Source organism: Plectropomus leopardus, chromosome 17 (assembly GCF_008729295.1).
Source record: "Plectropomus leopardus isolate mb chromosome 17, YSFRI_Pleo_2.0, whole genome shotgun sequence".
Lineage (NCBI taxonomy): Eukaryota > Metazoa > Chordata > Actinopteri > Perciformes > Serranidae > Plectropomus > Plectropomus leopardus.
The window spans coordinates 17180065-17195357 of record NC_056479.1 but is presented as its reverse complement, the minus strand read 5'-3'; positions in this window follow the sequence as shown (position 1 = coordinate 17195357).

Below are 15293 nucleotides of genomic sequence, written 5' to 3'. Positions count from 1 at the left end.
TTTTAAATCCCAATGAAACACTTATTCGTTGTAGGGCTGAAAAATGTATCCTTTTAAAAAAATTGCCTTTGCAATCTCAACCTGTGCAAGACACAAACCACGAAAACACTCCGAAACTGCACTCAGGGATTATTTAAGTGAGCTGAAAGAAAATATCAGAAGAAAATTACACCCTTAAAATGTTACTGTAAATGTAACAGTCTTTCTTTTTTTACTGGGGCCTTTTGTGGTCAGTTCAATGTTTAATTTGTTCATTTAACAAACCTGAGCAAATTGGCTGAATTTCTTTCAAACATATGGGACGAAAGATATGAGTAACTGAACAAAACACGACCCCCAAAAGCAAGAAATTAGTACAAAAGTTACAAGAAAATTACCTGAAAAAAAGGAAAATTAAAAACCAAAAACAAACACAATAAAATGACTTTAAGAAAGAGGTCAAATTGAAAGATATATATTTTTTGTTTTGAATATTAATTTCTTTGATTTATAGGGTTGGGTACCATTTACACCGGAAAGATACTGGTGCCAGTACCTAGAATTTGGTACCAGTGCCTAATGGTACCTTTTTCAGAATTTAACTTTTTATTTAATAACAGAATTGTAGTTTTTGAACAAGCTGCAGTCAACAAGTAACAACTCTGTCTGTCTGCTTGTGTGTGTGTGTGTGTGTGTGTGTGTGTGTGTGTGTGTGTGCGTGTGTGTGTGCATGTTCAGTTTGGTTAGCTAAGTAAGCTGCTGGTGCCGTTTCGGTTTAGCATGAGCCCATCCTCTTCTTTCACTTTAATATGTGTTTATTTATTGCAAGTAATATTATTATCCCAATATTTATCATTATCGCGAAACCTTTTTTTCCTCATATTGTGTTCGCCTAATTTGTCGCCACTTAACCTGCTGTAATTCGCCCAGTTTTGCTTAATTGCATCTCCTCCCATGGAGGTGATGAAATCAGCAGCCATTTCCTCTACTCCACAATAGTTTGTCCTAACTGGTGTGGATAATTCCTATTCGACAATAACAGAGCTGTTTTATGTTTCCCCCGAGAGCCACTTACATTGAAGACAGTCGGTCGACTCACTTTGCCAGATATCTGCAATCTGCAGTTCCCAACATTCCCCAGGCTTTTCTTTTTTTTTTACTATGCCAAGAAATAACAAAACACAGATTACAGGCAAATATGACAGGAAGTTTAAACCAGTTTATCTTCTTTGCAGCATCATCACAATAGTGAAATACACATCGCAGCAAGGCAGCTTGCTAGAATTTTGTCATTTTATCAGATCTCAAGTGAAGCAGCGAACTTGCTGGAGTGCAGGACACAGTAGCAGGAAGGGATTAGTGCTCAAACAAAATGCCGTCACTTTGATCATTTCCTGCTGGTCTTTGATCTCTGCACTCTTGAAAGGGCCGATAATGATGTTTCATTGATTATGTAGAACGAACAAGCATGGTTTGCTCTCATATTATTCACTCCTCCCCTTTTTTGTGTGCTCTTTCCAAAAGAAGATCGCTCGCATGCCATATTGGCCCTTTCCTTTCTTCTTCTAAAACAAATAAAGACGTCAAGCATCAAAGCTGTTCTTGGTTAATAAAAGAAGACCTCAGATATTTTCCATTATGTTTGACATGGTTTTGGGTTTCGCCAACCAGAGGAATAACAACAGGACGGAATAAAATGACGCTTTTTTTTGTTGTTGCTCCATTTCTGTGTTACAGAGGTTAAGCAGACCAAACTTGAGCCTGTTCTTTGATCTTGTTGGCTCTAATTATTCAAAGGTAGTCTTTCTCTCTTCGACTTCTCTTCTGAGACACTCGTCCCCCCCCGCCCATCTCTACAACACTCCACCGCTCTCTCTTCTTACTGTCCCTTTCCAGCCTCCTGATTATGATATCCAGAGTTCCCGGCTAAAACAACAGTCTGTCAGAGGATCGCTTTCCTTTGAAGTCGATGTCAGTCAGTTGTGTTTCTGTCCTGGGCCAGAGCACTGACCCCTGACCTGCAGTGATTACTTCCGTGGCGCAGCCAAGCAGAGATAACTGTAAATGCAGGCCTTTGATATCTGTTTGAGAGCGGGAAGCTGAGCCTGAAGGGAAATACAATGATGGTCAGGTATCTTAGCATGTGTGCACACGTTCACACACACAGACAAGGCACCATATGGCAGAGGTCAGGGAAACATCGCTCAGAACCCAAATCTGAGAAGATTTGTGGGGGGGCTGCTAATATATATCATCTTAAATCTTCCCTCTGGTGTCAAGTTTTTGTGACGCTTCAAGAAAACAATTACAAGAAATTAAACTGATATCAACCATTTAAACCAGAGCAAATGCTTGTTTCGAGTTTTCGAACAGTGACTTCCTGGGCTCTCTGCTGGTTGCTTGGCAACTGCACTTGCCAAAAAATATAGTGCTGCAGGGATAATGTTTATATGTAGGCCAACACGGATGTTAACATCACTCTGATTCAATAGTTAAAAAGCCTATGAGATTCTTCCATTGAATTTTGGATTACTGCTGAAAAGAAGTTCTGTAGGAAACAAGTGTTTATGATAATTACACATTTTATTTATCAAAATAATCTTCACAAATTAACACTACTTTGAATTCTTTCACTGCGATCTGCAAAAGAATCAGAATGATGACATTCTCTCATTTTGCCATTTGTTCAACCTTTTTAAGACACATGAAGGCTTCAAAATTCCTGAGTGGGGTATTTGCTTCTGTATTTTATGTCATAGAATAAAATATGGAAGTCTCTTGAGCTTGTGTTAACCACAGACCTTATGTAGGGCATTTAACCAATAACCTAATGACTTCAAGACCAGGGAACCAATAGTGCTAAAATGCTTACTTTCCAGGTTTTAGGACTCATTCCTGCACCACTCTGGCATAAATTAAAGTGTGATACATGATAAAGCGGTAAACCGTGGCTGAAAAATGAAGCCAGTGCTAAAGTGCCAAAAACTGCAGTTCATCAAAAGACTTCTTGAGGTTACGAGTAAGTCCACATAGAAAAAAAATGCTCAACTTTACAGCAAAAGTAAACTTTACAGCTTAGAGTTAATTTTTACATTCACAACAACTTTACAGTGATGAATATTTATATACTTCACCTATTTACTTTTTATTTATGCCCAAAGTTAACCCTATTTAAGTGGGGCCACTTGACTGACTGGCTGTCTGCAAGCATCAAAGCCTGTAAGTCAGATGCTCTGGCTTGTCCACAGCTCTAACCTCTCATCCAAAATTGCTCACTCTTGGCTCCAAAAATCCAAGATGGCTATGGCTGAAATGCCGATCTAAAGGCCTAAAAATGGCAGTCCACAAACCAATAAGTGACATCATGGGAGCTACGTCCATTGTTTAGACAGTCTATGCACATAATGGAAAACTGAACTATCTTACACCTAATAAATGAGTTAATACATGCTTATTAGTTAGCTTTAGTCAGTGATAGGTGAATTTTGTTTGTTTTGTCACACTGTTTGTAACAAATACAGGCTAGCTGTTTACCCCTATTTCCAGTCTATGTGCTTAGCTCAGCTAACTGGCTGCTGCAGGTTCATATTTACCATACAGATGGGAGATATCTCTGTTGCTTTTTTTAAATAACAAATTCTTCTTTAAATCTCACTTCAATAACAGTATGTGTTTGCATCTGGATAAATTAGTGTTATCTGCTTTCACTTACTCAGAGGATTTACCCGAGTGAAAAAAAACCCTGTAAAACAGTCCAAGTTCAGAACTGTCTGAGATGATGAAGAGACAGGGAAATGAAGACAGAAAGGCTGTTGAGATTACTACTTTCTTAGCAGGAGCCACTTGTTGGAGTCTATTAAATGACGTGTGGGATTAATCATAGAAGAGTAGAAGTAGAGAATTTAAAACTCATCATTCAACACACGCATTAGTGACAGGAGAGCACAAAGAGTCTGTTTTGTTATTCACTAGATTTTTTTTTTTTTTTGTTCCTGCAGATGCCATTTTTCCTGCGGATGTTCTTTTATCTTTGAAATAAGTATTTAGTCAACGTGACAGTCCATTTTCATCTGTGTCCAGATGGCAGACTTAAAAAATCATCCAACAAAAAATGCACGGATAATATCCATCCTCACATGCATAAAAATGTAAACAAATGTAAATATTCAGGATGCATTTGGCCCATGAGCCAAAGCCGCTGTCATAGCTGATTAAGTCTTTGAGAATGGTGTTACAAAGCTATTATAATCATGTTTTGTTTAAATCAGCCTGAGCAAGTGGATTTAAGTCTTCAGAGAACAAGGGCCCAACACTCTGACATCGGCATATATAGTCATTACTGGAATGACTGTTGACATGTTCCGCTAAACAAGACCAGAGTCGACCGCACTCTCATGTGAGGGACAAATGAAGATGAGCAGATGAGAGTTCCTGATGGGGACTCACTCTCTCTCTCTCTTCATCCTCTGCTATAATTACATCCTTTCTTTTTTCACTCTGTACTTCCAGTCGGCTGTGGTATTTTCTTGTTGTTGTTTTTTTTCTAAAGCAAAGGAAAAGCCAAAAGACCAGCATGCTGCTGGACTGAATGTCATGTTTGAGCTCAGAATAGTAAACACAAAGCCTTGTAATTTGCAGAATGCTTTTGTCATCTTTACCTCTAATTTCTCTTTCAGCACAGAGTGAGTGCCACATATGAAGAGAGCGGGAATCAAAGGAAGCTGTGGAATGCGTCGGGGTTAAAATGAACAGTGAGTGAATGACGACTGCTAAGACTGCTGCTCTTACTATATGTGTCATTTCTCCTCATTTCACACCCAAATGATTTCAGTTCATACCATTTTATATTGGATTTGTGCCGCAGCATAGATTTATTGTTATTTTTTTTTAAATAGAAAAGATACAGGAGATGTTAAACACAGAATTGTTAAGTTTGCATTGCGAGCAAAGTTTTTTTCATTCCAACTTGTTTTACAGTAGGTGGTTTCCTTCCCTCTGCTTTAAAGATATACTATTTAGTATATCAGAATAACAGTTATCTGTTGAATCAGAAGTACTTTATTGATTCCCAGAGGGAAAATGTAAAAGGTAAAAAATAAGTAATTCCACTGTGAAAAAGCAAAGCAAATTGCATATTTAACCATTTGAGACCTGAGCAATTTGGCTTGTTTTATTTCAAAAACATGTGAAGAAAGCAATGAACAATGAAAGAAGAACAAAGAAAGAAAAATCAACAACAAGGCAAACAAGACCTCGAAAAGTTCTTAAAAATATAATAATTCTGTAAAATCATTTTAAATATGTAATTATGATAATTATACATATATTTTCCCATGCTTTTAATTTTTTTTTCTAGACACATTTATCTACTTTATTTCTTTTCTTAAATCTTTTTTTTTCTTTTTTTAAATCTATGTGTTTCTTGCAGTATGTGGAACATTTCGTACCAAGTTGCTCATTGCCTTTTTGTCCCATGTTTTTGAAATTGCACCAATTTACTCAGGTTTCCAAGGTTTAAATACTTGTGAAAGGAATCTGAAAACAGCATTAGAAAATGTGTGTTGCTCCAGGTTTCAAAGGGTTAAAGATAACACAGCTAAATAAGTTACTAGTAAAAAAAAGTGCTATAATAGAAGAAAGCTAAAAGTTGGCAAAAAAAAAAAACAATCAGTAGCAACTGCAACAGGCCGCATGCACGGTCGGGGCATGCGCATTAATTTGGTACAAATCATTTGGTGAATACTGTTTGTCTGCATGTAGTCCATGGCACATACCTGCAACATGAAAGTAAATAAACATTTAAAGCTAAAATCTTTTTGATTATCAGTCTATACTTGGTGTCATGTATATACAAATCTAGTGAGACAAGATGTGGTCCAAAATCCTGCAGAACATCAGCTGTCCGTATCATGACACAGATACTATCTTAACAAGCACCTCTGCAACTGTCCCTCATAATTTCCTGATCCTGAATTTCAAATGGAATAGAAAATGTGGGATGTGTCAAGCAGCTTAATATGTTGTTTCAAACAGCTGCCTCAGGAGGGAGCTGCAACTGCTCAGGATTCTGCTCTAATTTCAGTCACAGCCATCGACTGCAGGATCTGTCACCTGTCACCTCCTCGACCTGTTCCCGTTTGTCCATATCCCACGTGACCAGCCCTGACATAAAATATAAGCACCAGCTTTGCTAAGTTAGAGACAAAGAGTCAGAGTCAGTATCCTGCATGTGATCTGTGTCCCTCCATGACAGGATAGTCAGACTTTGACAACTTGCAGGTGACAAATTGTGTCTGTCTTCACTCTGTGGACATTATGTGTAATTCTTAACCTGTGCTGTTATTGGATAAGCAAAGAGTTCATATAATGCACTTGTTTAGTTGACGGGACAGGACACCTCTTTCATGTCCCCTCTGTAATCACTTCAGTTAGTCATGTGAGGGTGGAGAGTTTCAGCTGCTGTCTCTGAGATGTTATTTGTTCTCATGCCAAGGTAGAGTCCACTGATTGCAACCATTTCTGTCATTTCAATCGAGGGATAACAGGATAAAATACACCAAAAAGTCAGCCTATCAATTATGGACATGAAGTTGTTGCAGTGATTTTTGAATAGCGTAGTTTTAGAATTAAGGCTTTGTCTTTCTCCTTTCCTTACATTAAACAGCAGCGTGTTGTACTCTCCCTTTGAAATGTAAATAATTCAACCGCTCCCATGGCAACACCTCCCATGTAAACAGCCTCAGCGCCATGCACCAGCCCTCCACTGATATGAACTTTGTTTAGGGCCAGAGTGAGAGAGGGAACCACTTGAGGAAACATAACTTTTAAAAATCCCTTTCATGTCGTGGAATAGCGATGAACTTCTGTACGTAGTTTATTGCCAGTGTGATTTTTAAAAGCATCCTCCCGGCTCTTTGAAGTGAGAATGGGTCTGTTTTGCCTCTGAAGGGGTGTCACTGTGTCACTGCTCATCTGTTTCTTGTCTCTGATTGGATCAAATGAAATCTTTCTTCACTGTCCAGTGTTTGACAAGTCAGACTGAACTAAACTTGGTTCTAACACAGAATTACACTCACTGCAAACACCATTCAATCGTGCAAGTGTCTCAACAAATCTGGTGTTCTCTATCGCCGGATATAAAGATGATTTGTTCGACACTTTGCTCTGGCTATACAATATATATTAACCTAAGAAGACTCAGTTTAGAAGAGACGTTTTGCAAAATACACTTATTTGTTTTCATGCAGTTAGATGAATATTTCAGTACCACTTTCACTTTTCTTTGCTTGGCTTAGCATAAAGATTGGAAACGGACACAGCTAGCCTCGCTCTGTTCAGTGGAAACAAATCCACCTAACATCATGTCTAAACTTCACTAACCATGTTTAATGAACAGAAAAAAAAGTGTAAAAAAAACCAAACATTTTGTGTCGGACCATTTCTTGGACCACTTACTGAAGTTTTGCTGGTTTCATGACAACTGCTCAGAGCATTTAAATAGTCAGACATATAACCCCGCCATAAAAATTATGATACCAGTGCCCTTAAAGTGATACTGATCATGTGAATGGAGTAGTGTATAGTAGCCATAAAGGGTCATGTGGGTTGTAGCTGCTGCTGCTGTGGGAGTGTGAGCTCTGTGCTGGGGAAAGTTGTGAGAGTCCGCCCAGCTGCACACACACAGTGACAGGGCTAACTGCTAGCGTCACATGGCTTTTGTTACATACTGGTTATTTAGAGGGTTTTAAAAAACAGTGCTTCCCACAGAATTAAAGTGTATGTGAGGCAGTAGCTTTTTTTCTCTTAACATTTTTGAGTTCTGCTGCTCCATCTATGCCCAGAGTACACTATGCAGTATGACAGTATGGTGCTATAAATAAACAGTTTATAGTACCGCTCCTAATGAAAGGTCCAGCTTCAAAATTATAACGTTTATTTGTGGCAGTAGGTGTTTTAATCATGGTGGGCCACCACGGTCACCAAATAAATGAATGTGTGAGAAACGCAGAATGACAGAGTCAAGCCGTTTCGGCATCAGTATGAGTTTGTTGGGACCATTAAATGGCTTGGCAATGGATGTTAGGTGCTGTTGCTGTGTTTCAGTTTAATGACTGACCTTGTTCATGTAAAATTACAAACAGTAACTCTACATGAATGTAGGATTTTTGTGTGGCTGGCTGACTCTGGAGTTAGGTGAACAAGGCAATGCATTGAAGAAGCTCAGGGGGCAGAAGTGTGTGCAGAAAAAAAGGCAGTGACTTATTAACCAAAAATCACAGTCGAAACAGAGGATAAAAAAAAAGTCCTGGGAGAAATGAACTAAAAACAAATGAGGTAAGAAATAACAGAAAAGAAGAATCCCAGCATCACAGCAAGCTGCCACTGACAATCATTTCCCCACAGTCAATGCCCAGGTGGCTTTTTATAACCCCTCCTGGCCCCACCCAAATTGGACTCAACCACTGCATGGGGTAGGGGAAACCAAAAAGGGGAATACATCTTAAACCTGATTCTTACAGGCCAACATTAACATACAACTGGTAAAATGGTAAGGAGAAAATCATCACTATCATCAATAAACCAGGTTGGAACAAAAAACAAAAACAAACACAAAAACCTGGTTTATGAAAAACGTATTTTGCAAGAGATAAGACAACTAATTGATGGCTTAACTCTGACAGCTAACAAGGCACAGGTGGCCTAATCAAGCCAGCTGACAGTGAGTGCTGTTGGGGATCTGGGCATGTGAAAGAGTTTTGAGGGAACATTTTCACACTGGTCAATAAGCGGGTTTCCATTACAGATTTGCACAAAAATTACATGACATTTTCACACTGTCAATAAAACACAATTGCGAGATGACTGCATTTCCACTGAGTGATGTTATGCTCCTTTTCTTGCAATGTTGTGCAACTTCTCCTCTCACAATAACATTTCAAGAAGCAGGGTGTTGGATGTTCAAAACTTTAGCTGGTTTATCTCTATTGTTGCCACCACACTAGCAGTCATTATTTCTAGTCAAAGGTGATGTAGGCGTGTTATACAAGCAATAATGGAAAGGCAAGCCCCTTATACAATGGAGCAGCCATGAGGGATTTCTGGGAGGTGATAGTCCATTATTTCACAGAGGAATCGTGGATTCAAAAATTCCAGATGATTCGCTCAACTTTTGAAGAGTTACGCAGTACAATAACGCCTCTTGTAGCGCCTACTGCATCATACCCGAGGGAGACAGTTCCTATCGACACATGCATAGCCAAAGCATCATGTGACTTATAAAAGTGAAAAAAGGGTTTCCATAGCAGTTTATCAAAATAAGGCTTTTTTGAATCACCTGAAATTCCACCTCATGCAAGCGTAAAACCCTTTTTGTGACAAATGGGATCTTTTTCTCGAAATTTTATATTTGCGATTTTGATTTGCGCAATTTGAGGGATAATGGAAACCCTCCTAGTAGCAAGTTCAAATACCCAGCCCGACCCAAGGAGCCATACTAGCTATTTCGCTCTGTTTCCAGCCTTTACACTAAGCTAAGTTATTCAGCTGCTGGCAACGTCGACCATACAAACATGAGAGTAAATCTTTTTATCTAACCCCCAGCAAGAAAGCAAATGTTGAATTCTTCCTTTAATCTGACTGGTTATATTCAGTTTCGATTAGCTGAGAATAGAGGCTTTATAATGAATGATTTGACTTAAGAAGATTGATGACAAAACAAAAACAAAAACCTCTTCAAAGTTAGCTGACCAAACCATAATCGTAGTATCTTTCCTCACTTTTTACAGATTTTGTCATGCATGCCTTCATGCTGCTGAAGCCAGTGCTTCATTATGCTTTTATGGCCTATTCCGGTCAAACTCGCACTGCGGTCACACACATCGAATTGTTCTCCTGACAGCTGTCTGTGCTTTTTATAATAGCTACTTGAAACAGAAGGTTTTATTTTCCTTCTGAGCATTATTTTTACTGATTCATGTGTCTTTTTATGATGTTATTTCAGCTCCGAGCGAGTTTAGAAATAGTCTCAAAGTGCTATTCTCAAGCATTTATATACCTAACATATAAACATTTTTATTGCTCGAATGTAATTTTGTGGGCAGAAGTAAGGAGGGAAGACAAAAAAGACACGCATTTCTTGATTTCCTTCCAATAAATGTTTGGAATTGTAATAACCTCTGGGACAGACAGCCTGTTACTGTCTCATGTGGCTTGAGGATCTGGGTTGCTCTCTCTCTCTCTGGTATGCGTGTCCAAGGGCTTGTTACTCTTTGAGGTCTTGGTTTGTTTAATGAAGTGGTAATCTGTCTACACAGAGGATCACCCTTGAATCTTAAGTTCACTGTGTCAAGTGGCTCTGTTTATAAACTTCTTAGTATCTCTAATAAAAATGGTTGTGTCTCCCCCCACCATGCTCATGAATGGTATGCCCGATATAATGATGTATTCCAGCGGCGTCCGCTGTTCCTTCTCCTCTGTGATGCCACCACCAGTGGGTTTGTATATGTTCAACCGTTGCTGACATTGAAACCTATGCTTGTGGCTCCGCTGTGCTGAGGGCCAAATGCAAATTGTATCCTAGTGGGCAGCTGGCAGGGGAGTCCACGCAGGCCAAAGGAGGTTGTGTTCTGTCCGACTCGGGTGTGTTTTTGCAGCCATTTTTTAAGGGTGCCGAGGACTTTCCAGCTGTGGCGCTGCAGTTTGCCTCAGGACCATCAGAAAAACAACATCAACATTCGAGTTACAGAGAGGGGACTGAAAACACGATCCACTCGGCAGTGTGTTTGAAATGTTAACTAAAGAAAACAAGCTGGCTAATGGTTTTGTATTTATATATTTTCTTTGGAGGCTTTGAAGTCAGAGCCCACGTTGCATGTTAGCCCCAGGCAGCACTGGAGAGTAGCTAACTGTGAATGTAAAGACATACAAAAAAGCTTGATTTCACCTCTGCCTCTGAGGCCTTCGCAGATTTCACTTTCTGACATTTTTGAGTTTAAAGTTGAGCCATAAATCTGTCAATTTTCGTTTAAGTGTTATCACCACTGCTCCATCAAATCTTGTTTTATAGAGGCACTTTTCAAATTCTATGATGAAAAGAATTTAATGAACATATCAAGAAAAGAAGAGGATCTCTCACCATTTAAAATCACTACAAGCAGAGCTAAGGTCCAGACACACCAAATCCACATTAAAAATACTGTGGCGACAAAGGCTGACTGCTGGGCCGCCTCTGTGTCCCGGACAAAAAGTTGCACTGAACACACAGCCAAGACTAGTACGTATGTTCTGTGCCTGCACAAGAGAAAACAACTCTCCTCATCAGCAGGCAGCAGTAGTCTGTATTTTTCATTTAAACAGGGAAAATGAACAACTGACAGGATTGGTTCAAGATGCCAGTTAGCCAGTTAGAACAATAAATAATACAACCCATTACTGAAAGAAAAAAGGATATTGACCATGCGCTAGTGAAAAAATATTATTAACAGTTTCTGCTAAAGGACTCAGGGGTTGAAAAAAAAATCTTAGTTCAAAAAACATGTTTGTGTTGATTTCGCGACCTTTTGACTTTTGCTTTCCTCATTTCCATTTCTCCTCTCGGACATTAAACAGTGCAGGACACACTATAAAAAATAGGGCGACAGATGCTCACCATCGGCTGATATAGACCAACGGCTAAGGGCCATGGACTGTAAAAATTATGGACGTAACCACCATGACGTCACTCTTGGTTTGTGGACTCCTGTTTTGAGGCCTCAAGTTCGGCATTTCAGCTGTTGCCATCTTGTTTTATTTGGCGCCAGAAGTGACCATATACGGGAAAGAGGCTGGAGCTGTGGTGGAGCAAGGGGAGGATTTTACTGAGAAGCCAAGGACTCTATTGGCAGATAGTCTGTAACTCAAAGCATCCCCACCCTTTAACATGTGTAACTTTAAGACTTAATAAAATGTAAAAGGAAGCGTTATAGAAGAAATCACCCCCTGCACAGTTGTCATGAATGTTGAAATTAGTTAAGGAGGTCAGTACCCTTTTTGTACCAGACTGTAAATAAGTTCTATTTATATTTATTTAAAAATATTTTTTTAGCTTACATATTTCTGCTGTAACGTTGGCTGTTTAAACAAAGGGGTCTATGGGGATTAACTGGCTTCTGAAGCCTCAAGAACTGTAGTTTTTGGCACTTTTGTGTTGGATTTGTATTTCAGCCCCGAAGGTTACCGCTTGGTCAGGGCTCTTAGACCTTATTTCTGGTATTTACCCTTATAAGTACAAGGAATAAGAGGTGAGAACTTTATTTTTGCAGCCCATGTACCGGACTTATAAGGAGGGGATGTGTTCAATCAAGAACATAAGATGCTATACCATTAAATGTATAAATTAGCTAATCCACTGAGCCAGTTACAGCAGTTTCTGTGTATTTGCTTTGTAGCTCAGTAATTTTCCCATGCCCCATGATGTATTTATCAGTCCACTACAATACCCTGTAATTTTTTTAAAAAGTATACTGTAATTTAAAAAACGTGAAAACATGATTCATTAAAAAGTCTTTTGTAAGTTTTTACCATTCAGCATTCTCTTTTGTTCCCTGTAACCATATCATTGTACCCACTATTTATTGTGTAATTACCCCATAAATGCCGAATAATTACACTGTAATTTGCAGGCTTTCATGAAAAGCATTGGCTTGTCTTTTCTTGCCCGAAGTCTAAGAAGAACTAAATGACCATCTTTAGACATTATTTTTTGACCAGGCAATAAATTATTTTCTCCGTCTTTACCAAGGAATTCTTCCTTTTTTTGCATGTAAACCTAATTAATGATTTACCAGTAAGTTTGAGATGACTTTTGATCCTGAAAATTGTAAATGGATCAGCCAGTTGATGTTTTTCATGTATGGACATCTGAAAATCTGTGCAAATATGGAGTGCTACCAACAGAGACACATGAGAAAATCTGTTTTTTTGTTTTTACCAAGTTTGGAGCCGCATTTAATGTTCTGAGGGAAATTCAGTGCAGTCTACTAGATCCAGTGTATGTGTTTGTTTTGCTTGCTTGTGTGTGTGTGTATGTGTGTGCACGGGTGTGTGGGCTGGGGGGGTTATTACTGCTTCTTGTTGGTTGCGGCGCAGTCCTGTCTGTCCTGTGGGACATCTGTGGGTTGCGTGATGGGCTTTGTGGAACGGTGCTCTGTTAGTGGAGTTAAACAGGCACAGTCACGAGCTCTACCAGACGCCATGGGCACAAGTGGCCTTGTCTCTTTGAGGCTTCGTACACACGCACATATGCCGACATGCTACAACTTAAAAACACCAAAATGACACTGATACACAAACATAATGCACAGTCAGTTATAACCACAGGCAGATATCTTGACAAATGTTTAGGAATACTTAATCCCACGGAAAATGTTTCAACGGAGGACCTGTTTCCTCTATCTTGCCCAAGCCGGCCAAATCTCACAAAGCTGTGAATGAGTTGTCCTGCAGCTGCCAACATTTTTGGTCTTTATTGGTCTACAAGCACATGTTTGATACATCTCGACCACACCAGCACCCACCATCCATTTATCAGTGATGTGTGCGGCCTGCACCGTCTTTGAAAACCTTTTCAGATCAGCCAAAATCCTACTTTTATTCCTAATGTGTAGCTATCCAACACTTTAATAGCTGCCTTTTTATGGTTATTGATTTATTTTATTTGAGGGGTGAGTGGGTGTCTGTGTGTGTTAGCGTTTTATCTCCCTCTTGCCCATTTGTCAAAAAGTGAGCCATAAACCTCCCTGGAGGTTGAGAACAGAACATCCATTACGACTACCAACCGTTTCGTTCAAAGCGACTCAAGATCCCACATAAGATGTGTAATTTGGTAGGAGATGAAGTGATATCAGCTGGTAAATGTTGTGTATCGGAGTGGTCACTGCACAGCTCTCTCTTATTCTATAGTTGCCTTCTCATGTCAGACCATGATAGATTTTAAATGATTTAAAGGGCAGAGGAGGATAATGAAGACCAGAGTATAAATGGGCCAGAGTGATGTTAAAAAAGAGAGGAAAAACTTGGGGAGATCAAACAGCCAGTCCATTGACTTTGATGTTTGTCTCTTTTCGTTCTGAGTCGTGGTGGTTTCAGACATTTTATTAGTCTAGAAGACGCTTCATGTCTTCTTCCTGCCACCTATTTTTCACATGCATATTTTTGGTTTTTTACATATTATGTGTAAAGAATCAATAAAGCTACCTTAAAGATCCTATATTAAGCTCATTTTCATGCCCATACTTGCATTTAGGGTTACTACTAGATTATGTGTACATGCTTAAAGCTTAAAAAAAAAAAAAAAAAACACTTGATCTTCCTCATACTGTCTCCCTGCATACACCTGTATTCACCCTCTATCTAAAATGCTCTGTTTTAGCGTCTGTCTCTTTAAGACTCCCTCCTGAAAAAGTCCAGTCTGCTGTAATTGGTTAGTGTTTCTGGGTCTTCCACATCTGTGCCCTTACAGGCCCCCAGAACAGCGGCAGGCTTTGAAGTCTGTCATGTGTGATACCATGGGGCCCAAAAAGACTTCTCCCCATTGACTTACAATGGAAAAGAGACACCTTTTAATCAGTGGATACATTTTTTTTGAGTGTGGAAAACCCCTGCAGAGCGACTCGTTATCAGAATTTGATTTGTTCAATTCAATAACATTTAGAAACGCTAGAGGAGTCTTCAAGATCGAATAAATTTATCCTCATTCAATTTAGTTGAGCGCTAAACCAGACATTAGCTGTTCAGCTGGCGGAAGTTAGCTGCTCTGGTGCTTTCGGGCACACTTGGCCGCCGTAAGTCTCTCGTGCACATGGTCCATGGACCCCATAATGCAGAAGATCCAGGTACTTTTATACTGTGGAAATAGAGTGTTTTTTGCTTCATGCACTAATGAGCAGCTTAGTAATGAACAGGGTCCTGCCTCCAGTGCTGTATCCAGGTCTCTTAATACATCCACGCACTCTCTGCATCTTTGCACCGTAATTGCACCAAGGCAATTATTGCAACGGCACCATTGCAGCAGTTTCCACCTTTTTATAGTATGCTTGTGACATCACAACTTCATAGAAGTCCTGTCAGCTCGTTTAAAGTCACAGTTTCTGTGTACCGACTGTTTGCATTTCTCTGTGGAGTGAGCATTTCGCTACTTTCACACGATATATAAACGTCTATAACTGCTTTATAATTTAAAAAGAGATATAGAAATCTGCCTTTTTACAATATAGGACCATTAACAGAATCTGCATATATCCATCCAGTTTTGTGTTGTAGCCTTTTGAAAATACTAT